The sequence below is a fragment of the Mycteria americana genome, chromosome 3, assembly GCF_035582795.1.
Source record: "Mycteria americana isolate JAX WOST 10 ecotype Jacksonville Zoo and Gardens chromosome 3, USCA_MyAme_1.0, whole genome shotgun sequence".
NCBI classification, from domain to species: domain Eukaryota; kingdom Metazoa; phylum Chordata; class Aves; order Ciconiiformes; family Ciconiidae; genus Mycteria; species Mycteria americana.
Genome location: NC_134367.1, coordinates 115,655,409 through 115,668,739, shown reverse-complemented (window position 1 = coordinate 115,668,739; position 13,331 = coordinate 115,655,409). Strand labels below are relative to the sequence as shown.

Below are 13,331 nucleotides of genomic sequence, written 5' to 3'. Positions count from 1 at the left end.
CATCAACATAAATTTTCCAGCTGATTTCTTTACACACTTCATTTCTTCCAGTTAATAAATTTAATCCCACCACTGCATTGCCCAGCAGTGGGAAAGAGCCTGGATAAAGCATCCTTGCTGTCCAGACTGGTCCACGTTTGACACAGAACTGAAATTGTAACAGTTAGGAGCTTCAGACTATGGAATCATATATAACCCAACCGATTTGAATCCCCAAAATGATAAGAAGGTAATAAGCTAGCAAGCTGAAATACAATTTTAAACCATACATGATTTATTTTTTAATTTTTCCACCTCAGTATTACTATCAAAAATGTTACTCAGAGTAAAGTATATCTCTTCCTGCATTCAGATTGTGTCTAGCACAAACCTAAAGTAATTTATTACACACAGCTGTCAGGGAGATGGCAGAGTTATGAAGTATATTGTATTGTGTTAGAAGCTTGGTTTAAAATTAGTTTTAACTTGGGAGAATGTGTTAGATCACTACCACAGAGCAAAAATGATACTCTGTGTTCCTTTCAATATATTAGCAATGTACACTACCTCACGAAGACAGAATTAGGTAACAAAATCCTGTATGAAGTGGATGCATTGTTCCAAACTGCGCTCTTTTGCACCCATCAGCTTTTCATCATTCTCCAGTTCAAACACTCATGATCATTTGTATTTTAAGTGCCAACAGTGTCTCCCTTATGATTGACATGAAGCCTATCTTTCCTGTATATGCTCCCTTTATTTCAGGAGTGCTCATATTTCCTCATTAATCTGAATCCCTGCTCCTTACACCACGTTCATACATAAAGATTAAAATTTTTCCTCTTGCCTCACTGGTCTCTAGATTGATATTTTGAATGTCCCGGTTTCCAGCTTCCTTCCTAAAAACCCATATTTGGATGCCAGTACTTTCCTCCTGTCATTTCTTATGCCTGTGGTACTCTCACGGAACATGACCGCTGGTTCCTTCCCAACTTTCTGGAAGCCTGTGCAAAGACCTCATGAGATCCACCACCTTTGCCCCTGGCAGGCCTGCTGTCATCTAGGATCATTAACCCACCTCTCCTGGAAACAGGAAAAGGATTTCCAGCAGTAAGAAAATGAAAAGGAAGTTAGCACAGATCGAAGAGAAGGTGGTAAGGGGAAAGAGGAATGCCACAGATCACGGGAAGCACTTGGAGATATATCTTGGATTGAAATGACTTGCTGGAAAAGTTGTGGTAAGAAGGAAAAGTGAAAGGAAGCTTTAACTGAACTAAAAGGAAGTATCTCTGTGACTTCTAGGAATCTCCTGCTTCCATCGGTTAGGCTCATGGTAGAGATACAGGGATATACATCTCCACCTCTTCTGTGGAGACAAATTCTGCACCTCTTATATGTGTTTTAACTTGCTAATTTAAACAGCAGCGCTTTGTAGAATCATTAATGACAGTAGTATATTTTATCCCAATGAGAAATCAGAAATGAATAGAGGAAGCTGGAGCAAAAAACGTAAGATGAGAGAACTCCCCTCCCCTTGCCTCTGAAACCACAGAAGTGACAAAATCAGTCTCTGGCACCACCCAAATGTCTGCCATCCCCTCAGGCAGAATCCCAAGTGTTCTAGGCCTCTGCATCACATTTAGGTAGCTGTGACGATCCTGCTGAAAAACAAACATATCATGAGGGAAAAAAGAAAACCAGGTGTAATTCGGACTTCTATATATAACAAAAGCACAAAACAAAATGAAAACCCAGAAGCATGGTGATGGCTCACTCACAACTCATAGCAGAGATGGTTACGAGCAGCGGATGGGAAGCCAACGCATCAAACACAGCCTCAAAAGAAGAGCCCAAAAGAACTGTAAAACAGAGAGAAACCCAAAGAAAAACATGATAAAAAACAAGAAAATGAGAAAAAAATTAAACAGAAATGAATTAAAAAACAATTCAATATCGTATCCCTCCAGAAACCTGGGTCTCTTGTTTAGCTGTTGCCTTCTTCCAGCATCCTTCCCAGGGCTGTTGGCCCATGCTGTATTTAGTTTCATTTACACAAAGCCTTGAGAGAGTCTGTGTGGTTTGTGAGTGCTCTGTAAAGTGGTGAGAGGGGTCCCTCTAGAGACTAACTTCCCCCTGCTCACATATCAACACCTAATAGTGTAAAAAACAAAGTTGAGAGCAGAGATGCATACAGCCTAACCACAGGTCAGTTGTATGGTTCTACTGTGATTTTCCTTCCTAAAATTATCTGATACCTACACCTTCCTTCCTCCCCCAGTCAAACTGATCTAATAACCAGCAAGGCGATTTGCTCTCTCTCATCTCTTGCCCTTTTCACCCAGAGCAAGTTCTAACGTTAGTGCGTAAGTTTCTAAAAATTAATAGAGATGTCCCCTTCCCCATTTGAATTGTCATGGGTTCCCACCCAAGATATATGGCTTTTCCTGCAACCACCACCTTGCTTTCTCACCATCAATCTCCATACAATCACTGGCTCGACAACTTTACAGCCTTCACAGCTGCCAACTTCAGGCATTTTCCCCTTCCCTGATGATTGCTGCAGTGCTCCACCTAGAAATAGAGGGGTCTCTGCTGTCTGTGCTGGGATGCAGCACAGTGGTTTGAAAGAGAGCAGAATGAAAGTCAGTGCTGCTTTTAGGCCATGTGAGCAGTCACTGTATCTTAAGATGTGAATTGCACAGTATGGAAACATGAGGGCCACTCTGATCAGAGGCAAGAGCCAATATTATAATATATTCTATAACCTTTAAACTCAATTCAGTAACTGAGGAAAGACCTTGGCTGAGAGATACTTACTCTAATAGAAATCAGCTAATCAAAAGCAATCAACCCAATGGAGTTTCTTATTTATGAGTCTCAGTATTCCTCTTCCCTAAAAATGTGCAAGTTCTAAGAATTCCGTAGATTTTGCACGAAATTTAGTTTTCAGAAAGTTACTTAATAGTCTCCTACTATTCTTTCCAAAGCAAAACACCCAAAGGAGACGAGTTAAAATGCCATCTTTCCTTCTTTACTTTAAGAGAATTCAAAATTTCCAGTGGATTTTAACATCAGAAAAGACCAAGGTAATAATTTTGTCTTTCTGAATAGCACCCGCTAACGATCTCATCATGCAATTCCTGTGCCAGAACTTGTGCTGGAGATGAGGATGACTTTCTCACATTAGAAACAGGACTAAGAATGAGCATTTTTTAATCAAAACCTTATCCCAGCTGTAATAGTATTATTCAATTACCATTTGATTTTTAACAAGATAATTTTGGCCTCAGAGCTGCACTTGTTTCTTACATGCATGGTCCCATAGGGGAACAAGTAGCACAGAATATCCCCATGGAAAGCATGGGGAGTGCTAAGTAAGATAAGTTTTTCATGTGCTGTAACACAGAGCAGGGGAACCACTGAAATGGAAATGTTTTGGAAAGCACTGTAGAGTTAGTCACACCTCATTTGGGGTTTACAGCTCATAATGCTTTCCTGGAGTCAGATGGAGAAGACGGTCCTTTTCTACCAAAAGGAGTAAGACAAAAGACAGTCGTGGCAATCACTGAGATGAGGCAGAGCTAAGTTCAGATCTCTCCACCCCTTGGACAGACATGAAAACCACATCTCCCTCCTTCCAGAGTACCTCCTCACCCCTAAGCCACAGGGTGCTTTGAGATGCAAGTCTAAGAGCATCCATGTTGGAAAGGATCCCTTTTGCACAGAATAATTGAGTATTTATTACCAAAAGAGAGAAAGTGTATGACAGGTACTCTGTAACCTGGCAGCAAATGCACTTACCTGATGGAGGGGAGCCTTGACCTGCAATCCAACTCAACATTCACTTGCCCAGGGACTGAAGCCCCTGTTCCCTCACCACTGGACACAGTAATAGTTTTCTTTTCCTCTCTCTGTTAGTCCAGTGCAAAGAATAATCAGAGCTTCAAGTGGAACAGCATTGACCAGAAGGAATGACACATTCAGACATATCGTATCCCCCCTGAAGCTTGGCAGTAAAGACACTCGGAAATGGAAAATGGGATCTCAGTTCCCTGCAGGCATATATGGAATTCAAGCCTTAGCTGTCCTTCCTTTTCCCTCATCCCTGTAGCACAAGAGCTCTAACCAGAGAGCTCTACATAAAATAAAACCGCCAGCAACCTGATGTAGATGATCTGAGGTCACCCTCACTGAACCAGGGCTTCCAGGGGAAGAAAGCAGAGAAACAGCTAGTTGTAACAAGATACAAGAGTCTCTGCTTGCTAATAGATTTTCAAATTCATCAGCTAGTCTGCTTTTCATACATTTAATTCCAACTGCACTGGCTTTCTGTAGTTGTAATTTTTTAAACCAGAACATGAACTCCCTTCTCCAAATTTGCTACTCCAACAATGAAAGTAACAATGAGAACCTTTACATAATTTTCGTGATGATCTGTTTTATAACTAACCCATTCCCACAGAAACAGCATTTCTATAATATATTAAATGTGCAATATTTTTAAAGACATAGGTCCTTTTTTTTTTCCTTTTCCCCATCTCTGTGTGAACCAATGTGACTATGCTGTGCTTTCAGCCTTTTCTCCAATTACCTTTTTACAATACAAAGTTCAAGACAAAAATTATATCCCTTCCTAAGCTAATATAGTACTCCAAGTACTACAGCTCCACAAATCTGTTTATTCTACTGCAAAATGTTAATCTCCTACATTACATTACAGCTTCACATATATTTTAAGTACCAAGTAAGTATAAAGCTGCCGGGCTTCTATGTTTGAATATCTGGGGTCTTAGGATGTAGGAGTTAATATCCTTTGTGTTATTTTGTAGCTCGTTTTCCAGTGGGGGCAGAACTACTTAGTAGAAAAACATACCATACTCTCCTTTTCTAATACCTTGTTCACTGCAGCAAAGTTTATTTTTAACACTATGCATAGACATTTGGAAAATAAATACCTTTTTCTCAATTAGCTGACACATTTCTGCAGCCTTCATCATTGTCTTCCAAACAGGCCATGCACTGTCCTGCCTACAACATATTATTTCTGCCCACTGACTCACAGAGCCACCCTTGCACATGTACAGTATCTTCAGCAAGGCACTGCAATCTACTGCAGTGCAGTCTGAGCCACGAGGAGATCGAGATCTAATCAATGGGCTGCAGCTGACTAAGCTAAAAAAAAATGCTTGCTGAGCATAACAGCCCAGTGTCAGGTCCTGCAACAGGAGAGAGACTCCAGGACAAACATAGCCTCTCCTCTATTTTCAAATAAATAATTAAGACCAAGCTGCTAAACCCTCGACCACTTTCAATTAATATTTGTGGAGCCACAAGGAATACGTTTCTGAAGGCAGGGTGTCACAGAGAGAAAGTATAATGCTTTCTATACTGCATGTTAGTGACAAAACTAGCAGACCTAAACTAAGACCAGTAATGATCAAGGAGTTGTAGTCCAAAACCTGACCTACATTAGCCCAGACCACCTTAATGACTCAGAACACCTCCACTATACAAGCATATGTTGTTCATTATATCATCTGTATAACAATGTTTATGTCTATTTTCCCCTCCAAGTTAAAATTTTCTTTTCAGCCTTGGTTCTCTGTATCAAACATGTTCTGCTAGTCCAGCTCTCTGCTACAAAAATTAATGCAAGATAAAAATTTTGACTTGTGCACTTTCTATAGAAGATACTTCCACAAATTTAAAAAAAAAACCCACAACTTTTCCATTCATTCCCCAGTTGCTTAGCTCTGTTGTCCTAAGATGTGGATCAACACTGACTGCTTATACCGCCGCATGGCAAAGGTGGGTTGTACAACCAGGACATCACAGTGAATAAAACTGCTCATGTCTCTATCTGAATCATGGCAGAAGGTTGCATCTAGAGGAAATAATAGTTAAATCCCTAAAAAAGCTCTCTGCATCCTCTGCATCTCTCTTGCCATCTGGAGTTAAACCACGACAAATATCAAATTTGTTACAGAAGGTCTTGGGATTCACCCCAAAATGGACTTTTTTGGGTGGGGGTGGGGTTGGGGCGTGGAGGGGGTGTCACAAAGAGAAAACTAGATTTGCTTCTGAGAAGAGTACCCTCTGCATCTGAAAGCACTTATTAACTAGAGCTGAACTAACAGATACCCCCCATAAGCCATCTCTTCTTAAGCAGATCTCGAAGTCTTCCACGACTGAAAAACACATGGCTTGAACTACTGCCCACTTCAAACCCACTTGTTTGGGAACCCTTGTGCTGATAACAAAGTATATAACACGTCAGAGTATCAGCATAACCATATAAAAAACTATGCTTCCTTGCCACTAAAGTTATACAACAGCACAAATCCTGGGAAGATCCCATGGAGAAGAAGGTATTGTGGGGTGTAGGACGGTGCAGAACGTAAGCTTGAAAAACAAGGCAGTGGCCTTCGATGAGGCAATGGGATTGCTTTAGGTATTAAGGCAAGGAAAAACTGCTTCCTATATATCAGTAGTCTGGACAAAGGTCAGATTGGTCCAAGACAATACTGCCCCCAAGCTACTTATATTTCCCAATTTTCTTCTCCCACGAGGCAAAAGTGGGGTGCAAGTGTTCTGCAGGAAGACCACTGATACACAAGAGAACACCAGTTCTTTCTTTTACCTCCATTTTTTAAATGTTTCTAAACAGATTTTATATTTACCCATTTTCCGGCTGCTGGGCTAGTTTGCCCGCATGCAACCACAAAGTGAAGCCACTGCAAAAATATCAGAGGAGAGGGGTTAAAAAATAAAGCACCCTAAAGCAAGCTCTTTTAATAGTAGATGGCAGAGATGGCCTATACCCACAACTGCTGCTAGCATCACACTATGACCAACACAAAGAGAAAGGCTCTTTGCAAGAACAAGGCCAACAGATACTCAGTCCACCTCAGATCAGCCTAAAATTTTCTCTCAGATATGCTATGAGAACTTTGAAAAGCCCCCGCCATCTCATCAAGGATCACAACAGTGATCTCTGATTTATCCTGTATTCCTTTCCCGATGACTTCTAATGTTTGAGCACCTTCTTGAAAGCTGTTGAGTATCAAACCCATGTTTCCATGAAACTATTCCATAACATCAAGGTCTCACTTAACCGTGACACCTGTCAGCTCAGAGGCCACTATCATATATGTGAAATTAGAACTGTTCTCCCCCACCCAAGCACACTCTGTCCCATCACTGCTATTTAGACCAGTCTCTGACCTGCACACATTTGCTGTATTACTCTTCCCAATGCATGCTGACTACCTGTGGCAGCAAGTGATGCCTCATGAATAAATGCATCCTTTTATTGGTTTAAATTTATCACCGATTTCACTGAATATCTTGTTCCTATCTAACCAAAGAGAACAGAGGCTCTCTCATTTGCTTCTCAAGACTTCATAGTATTTTACAGACTTTTTTATAAAATTCCTTTTATTCATCTTCTTGCTCAGGTTATCATCGCAATCTTTTTGATCCCTCTTCATGTGAATTTGTCATTACTGCCTTCTGAATACTGTTTAGATCTGCAATACCTTCTTTGAAACTGGATGGGTGGTATCTTATGCATCATCAACTGTTATCTCATCTAGATTTGTATAAAGGCACTAAAAAAGGTTTTGTAGCTTTCATCATCCTATTCCATATGGATCATAACAATTACATCACTGGCTCGATGCATCTCATCTGGTAACCTGCCTCCAGTCCTAAAGAAGGTGCTTCCGGATATCCTACAGGTAGGGTACATGTAGCTGAGCAGATGCAGCCCCCCTGCATTCCGTTTAATCTGGCATGTGCAATACTAATTTTTAAAAGGTATAATGTTGGTTCAGACCCCACGCACCAGAATGAATACTTGAAAATTTCTTGAAGAACAAAATCAGTAGAAATGTAGCTAGCTGGGATGTAATTAGGAAAAGTCTACACAGCTAAGGGAAAGTAGCGTATCACCAACAGTGTTCTCTGCAGCATTTGTGCATAAAGACAAGGGCAACCTGTTCCACATAGTACGTCTCAATTTTCAAAAACATCAGCCCCTGAGAAAGTCCACACTTCAAGAAATTACACTGCAAAAGACAATGTTTCTCTTTCATTTGAGTGGTGGCAATTACAGTTGTCCTTTAAAGAGGCAACAAACTCTTAAAAGACATGCACACAACAAGAACTTTATGATATAACCTGGTCAAAGTTGTGTTTTCAGTTTGCCCTCTCCTGTTACATTATTTGTCACATCATGAGACAAAGTTTTGAGATCAACCAAATTCAGAACCTGATTTCCTTTAGATCAAAGTTTAACTGGGAGATTCTCGATGTTTAACAAAAACTTTGGCATGAAAAGCATGAAAATTTTGATTTTTTTTTCCCCCTCTATTTATGGTATTTATAAGCAGCACAGTAAAAAGACAACCAACAGAGCTGTAGCAGTTGTGACAGCAGTTAGCAAAACAAGGGTGCGAAGGGGCCCAGAAACTTTGCTCAGGACAGCATGGGCCTGACTGAGGCTGCAATGATGGTGGTGATTTGCCCCAGGGGCCTGGTCCCCAGCATCAGCTGATGCAACTATCTTTAGCACATTGGAGACCTCAACCCAGAAAAAGCCCCACAAGAAGAATGTGGCCATCCATGTTGGGCTGCAGAGAGCAGCTGGTGCCTCTGCAGTGGCCTCATTTCTAAGAGAAGTACTCTGGTTGAGGTGCAGAGTTGCCAGGTGAAGGAGCTGTGGTGAGGTGGGAAAGGAGGTGTAGCATCAGGGAGGGTGAACAAGAGATCAACAGAATCTTCACAGAGCCTCTGAAAGTGAAGATCATGAATCCTGCAATGCAAGGGAAAAGGGACAACTAGCAGTTTTGCTCAAAGGAGCAACAGATGGAGACTCGCAAAAGAAGGGAAGCTTAGCAGCAGAAGGGAGGCTCTTGCTCCACATGCAGATCTGCAGCTGCAGAATAGATTTAATAACCTGGGAACTGGTGAGGAGGAACAAGACCTGTCAGGGGAGCCAGCTGAGCCTGAACCAAATGTCCATACCAAGAAGCAAAGGTGAGTGATGGTCACGGAAGACCCCTTCCTACAGGAAATGTAAGCCCCATCTAATGGCCTGACTTGATGTCTTGTGGCTTGTTGAGGGCCTGGATACCAGATGATAAGGACAGATTGCCAAGGTTTGTGTGGCCCTCTGACTATTAACCCTTGCTGCTCATTCATGGGAGCACCAAAAGCACCTGCTTTTCAAGTGGTGACTTTGAGTATACTAAGAGTGACTACAGATCTGGGGGCATGGGGGCCCAGGTGCTGTCCTCCTAAATCATGCCAGTGAGTGGGAAAGACCTAGGTAGAAGTGGATGCATCCTGAAAGTCAACACCTAGGTATCAAAGACAGGGCTTTGGCTTCTGTGACCATGGGTCCCCCTTTGAGGAAAAAGGACTGTTGGTGAAAGAAGGGACCCATCTGACAGAGTGGCAAGAGCATCTTTGCGAAGGCTTTGCACCTAGGCTTGCTAACCTAGTGAGGAGGGCTTAAATCAGGCACAATGAGAGAGGATTACTGTAACCTGAAGAGAAATAGAAGAACGGAGACTGTGAGGAGGCACCTCAGGAGAGGATGACAGAAGCCCTCATGCATCCCCTGGGAAAGCAGCACAACTGCTGGCCCAGCTCAAGTCCCTGTCCACAAACACCTACACTTGTGAAATAAACAGGAGGAGTTAGTGGTCCACGTGCCGTTGCAAAACTATGATCTCCCTGGGATTACAGAGACTTGGTGGGACAGCTTGCATGACTTGAGTGCTGCAATGAATGGAAAGAAGGACTGGGAAGGCAAGGAGGTATGTTTTCACAGGAGTGGCTTGAATGTCTGAAGCTCTCCTTAGAGCAGGTGATGAGACAGTCATTACTGATGGGTAAGTGATCAGCACCAACTAACACAGGTAACATAATAGTAAGCATCCGCTACTGACTGCCTGATCAAGAAGAAAAAGTAGATGAAGCCTTCTTTAGGCAACTGAAGGAAGCCTTGCAATTGCAAGTCCTGGTAATCATAGAGCGCTTGAATAACTCCTGTATCTACCTGGAAAGGCAATATGGCACGGTGAAGCAATCCAGGAGTTTTCCAGTGAGCATTGAGCAGAACCAGAAAAACAAGAAATGAAGGTTCAGAGTCACAAAAAAAGGACAACACTGAACAGCAGCACAGTTTCTTCTCTTCAGCATTAGATCATTCACCCAAAGTTTGGAATTCTCAGGTTCAATACCTCCTCTCCTACAGGAGTTCCTGCATTCTCACCTGACAGCAGAGTACCACGAACATTGTGTATTTAAGCCACAGCCAGAATGGGAGCAGGCATATTGCAATCTCTCTCACCAAAGCTTTACAGCTTTGCACAAAATTAAGACATATTCCCTAGAAAAGGGATCTCAGGAGTCTCACAGCCCTGGAGATGGCCCTGTTTACTGTGACTAAGTAATTTTTCCACTCTCTGTTTCAGTAAATATGTAAGTACTGAATACCAAAAGATGTTACTAAAGGTAATGGACCAGGAATACTTTGTGAATTATCACTGACAGTGCTCCCTTGAGAAATGGGAAATCCCAGGTCAAACATACCCTGCTGAATACAGATCACAGATCTTAACCAGTATTTGCCACCTTTCAAACAGGAGAGAGTGGGGCTTGGAGCGGCAGGGAGGACCAGTAAAGAAATCAGCATCTCCTCTAGCAGTTTTGTCAAACTGCCTGTCTTTTCCTTCATTTCCCTGTCCTCACAAGTGTTTGAAAACAAAACCCTCTGGGAAGATTAAAATTTTTTGCACTAGCTGTCTGCCCTGTTTATCATAATAGCCAGAGCCCCTCCTGCTAGCCAGGATGTTGACTCTGATCCAGATGCCAGAAATGCTGATGGTAGCCAAAGTAACAGCCTTCAGCCAGGCCCTAAGCAGTTCTCAACACACAATGGACACCAAATGGCTACATGACTGATGTACATCTGCTCTACCTGTCCAAAGGAGTAACTGTCAAAGACTGACTTCTACAATCCTCAGACAAATATCAAGTAATGAGACTGTTGAGAACAGCTGAGTTCCCCTGATTGCTAACAGAGGGAAAAATTGTTGCTGATGCTTCCTTACACACCTTCTGGCTCCAACCATCTTCTGTCTTTATAGCGCAATGTGAGTTCCTACAGACTGTTATCCAGGAGATTTTGCAACATCTGGCAAGGGGCAAGACTGTTCCCATGAAAGCAAATCTGTGCGACAATAGCTTTTCTCCAAAGAGTAGCATTTGTGCTAATATTAGCATCCCACATAAGGTAGATTAGTTTTGTTTTCCTAGAAGCACAGAATAAATTGAGATTCAGAATAAATTTGGATTTAGTTAAGCCAAGTGGCCCATAACTACAAATGCTGAGTAATCAAGTTGAACTGTCAAGTAGCTACCCTCTGTAAAAATATACAAACCAAATACGTAGTACTTATCAGAAGCTTAGCAGAGTAACAGCTCCCTAGGCAAAAGCTGCTGTGGTAGCCCTTGAAAGAGAGTCTGGAAAGCCAGAGTGGTAACAGGTGAGGATGGAGAAACTAATGTTCAATGAAGATCACAGAGACTAGAAATGATCCCACCTTAAAGCTTTAATCAATCTCTAGAAAATCAGAATGAGACCTTTTTAGTGACAGCCTATGCTGTCTGCCTACTAAGGAGCTCCTTGCCTTTTCATATAAAACCAAATTCATACTGTTTGGCATCAGTGAATTGCACATAAAAAAAAATTATACATAAACTTAGTACCAACACAGCTTTCTAGAGGATTTTGCTCCACAGAATCACTGGCTTTTCCCTTTCTCAAAATCAAAGATGTTTTCAAAATAGAAAAGTGACCAAAAATAAGGCAGCAAAAGGTAAGTTAAAAAAAACAAAACAAAACCACAGCATCCTAAAGGCCAGGCCCATTATCTCTATTACTAGCAAGTCATTCAGAGTCTTTCTGAAAAGCTTACAAGCAAGACTGAGGTTATGAATTTCAGAGGATGTGAAAACAGCAGATACTTTTTATGGTATTATTCATAAAGTATGACAATGCTTCTGAAATTGTAGGAAACTGCACAGAACCTACTTTAGCAGAAAACATCTGTTAATAAATGAATACGACTGAAAGCAAAATTCAGACATGCTTTCAGAAAAAGAGGAAGTGAGCTCCTTCCCCTACCTATCTTGTGTATTGTACCTCAGAATCAAATCACAAAAAAACCTAGGTTCAGGATGATCATGTTATAAATCTGGGAATTGTATTCTTCATGGATAAAGGAACTGAAAGAGAATGGAGAAAGAAGAATCTACTTTACTGGCTTGAAATAATCTCTTTGGTGAAATAAAAGATAACGTTCTTAATTAAAAAAAGAAAAAACCCACAAAAAAAAGAAAAAACCCACAAAAAAAAGAAAAAACCCACAAAAAAAAGAAAAAACCCACAAAAAAAAAGAAAAAACCCACAAAAAAAAAAATCTCATTTCACTTGTCTTCATACCACCCTTCATCCTCATCTCCTTCCTAATCCTCAGTGCATTATTTGGGCAGCAATCACACCATGTTTCTCCAGGCAAATGTCTCAGTCCGGTAAGTAGGATTCAACAGTGGTTATCAGGCAGCAGGGACACAAAAGGATCAAACATCCCAGTGACTATAACATAATTAAAAGGGACTGAGGTAAATATTTATGTATTTTTTATTGTATCATTTTTGTCAAAAAGCCTCACCACCTGACGTGTGCCATGGGAGAATAGGTACATTAGGTATATGAGACTTTACTCCATATGATCCTCCCACATCCCAAACAAACTGAGACTTTTTACCGCTTTCAGCAGAGCATGCTCCCACCCCTCTGGAGATCCCCGTGTCTTTTTTCAGGAAAAGATTATGTCTCACTATTCCTTCTGTGAGACCCATCTGTAGCAAGCAAGCAACCAACCACCAGAATGACCAAGATTAAGACCAGCCTTCTCAGAGTCTTGTGTCCTAACAAAGCCCTACCTCACCCACACCAACCTAAGCAGGACACAGCTTGTGAGACACAGCTGAAGAAACTTTTGCTCTGAAAAATGTCAAGGCTGGATGTAGTGCTGTTTCCAAAAACAGGGCCCGGGAGTATTCTCTAAGGATGTAGCAAAATAAAAGTGAAGTAATTTTAAATTCGTGGGAGAAAGGAAGAAAAGGGAGGACCGAAAAGACAACGCATCTGGAAAAATTAGTCTCTTTAATTGTGAAGAACGAACAGCGTTCGAACAATGGGACTTGAAATACAGACATAAAACATAGTTGCTTCACTGAAGCAATGAAGAAATTTTACAGAAAACCAAATGCCA

The 13,331-nt window shown here is 41.4% G+C and overlaps 1 protein-coding gene across 2 annotated transcripts in view; it reads right to left on the bottom strand.

The window, feature by feature from the left end:
- Positions 1 to 13,331, bottom strand: part of TTBK1 (tau tubulin kinase 1) — a 118,198-nt gene that overhangs the window by 61,446 nt on the left and 43,421 nt on the right. Inside the window, exon 1 of one of the 2 annotated variants that reach the window (XM_075496645.1) lies at positions 1,758 to 1,843. The exons of the other annotated variant lie outside the window; for it this stretch is intronic. The gene's annotated coding sequence lies outside the window, so the exon portion shown is untranslated. Of the gene's footprint in view, positions 1 to 1,757; positions 1,844 to 13,331 lie in introns of those variants that run through there. 2 annotated transcript variants of the gene reach the window in all.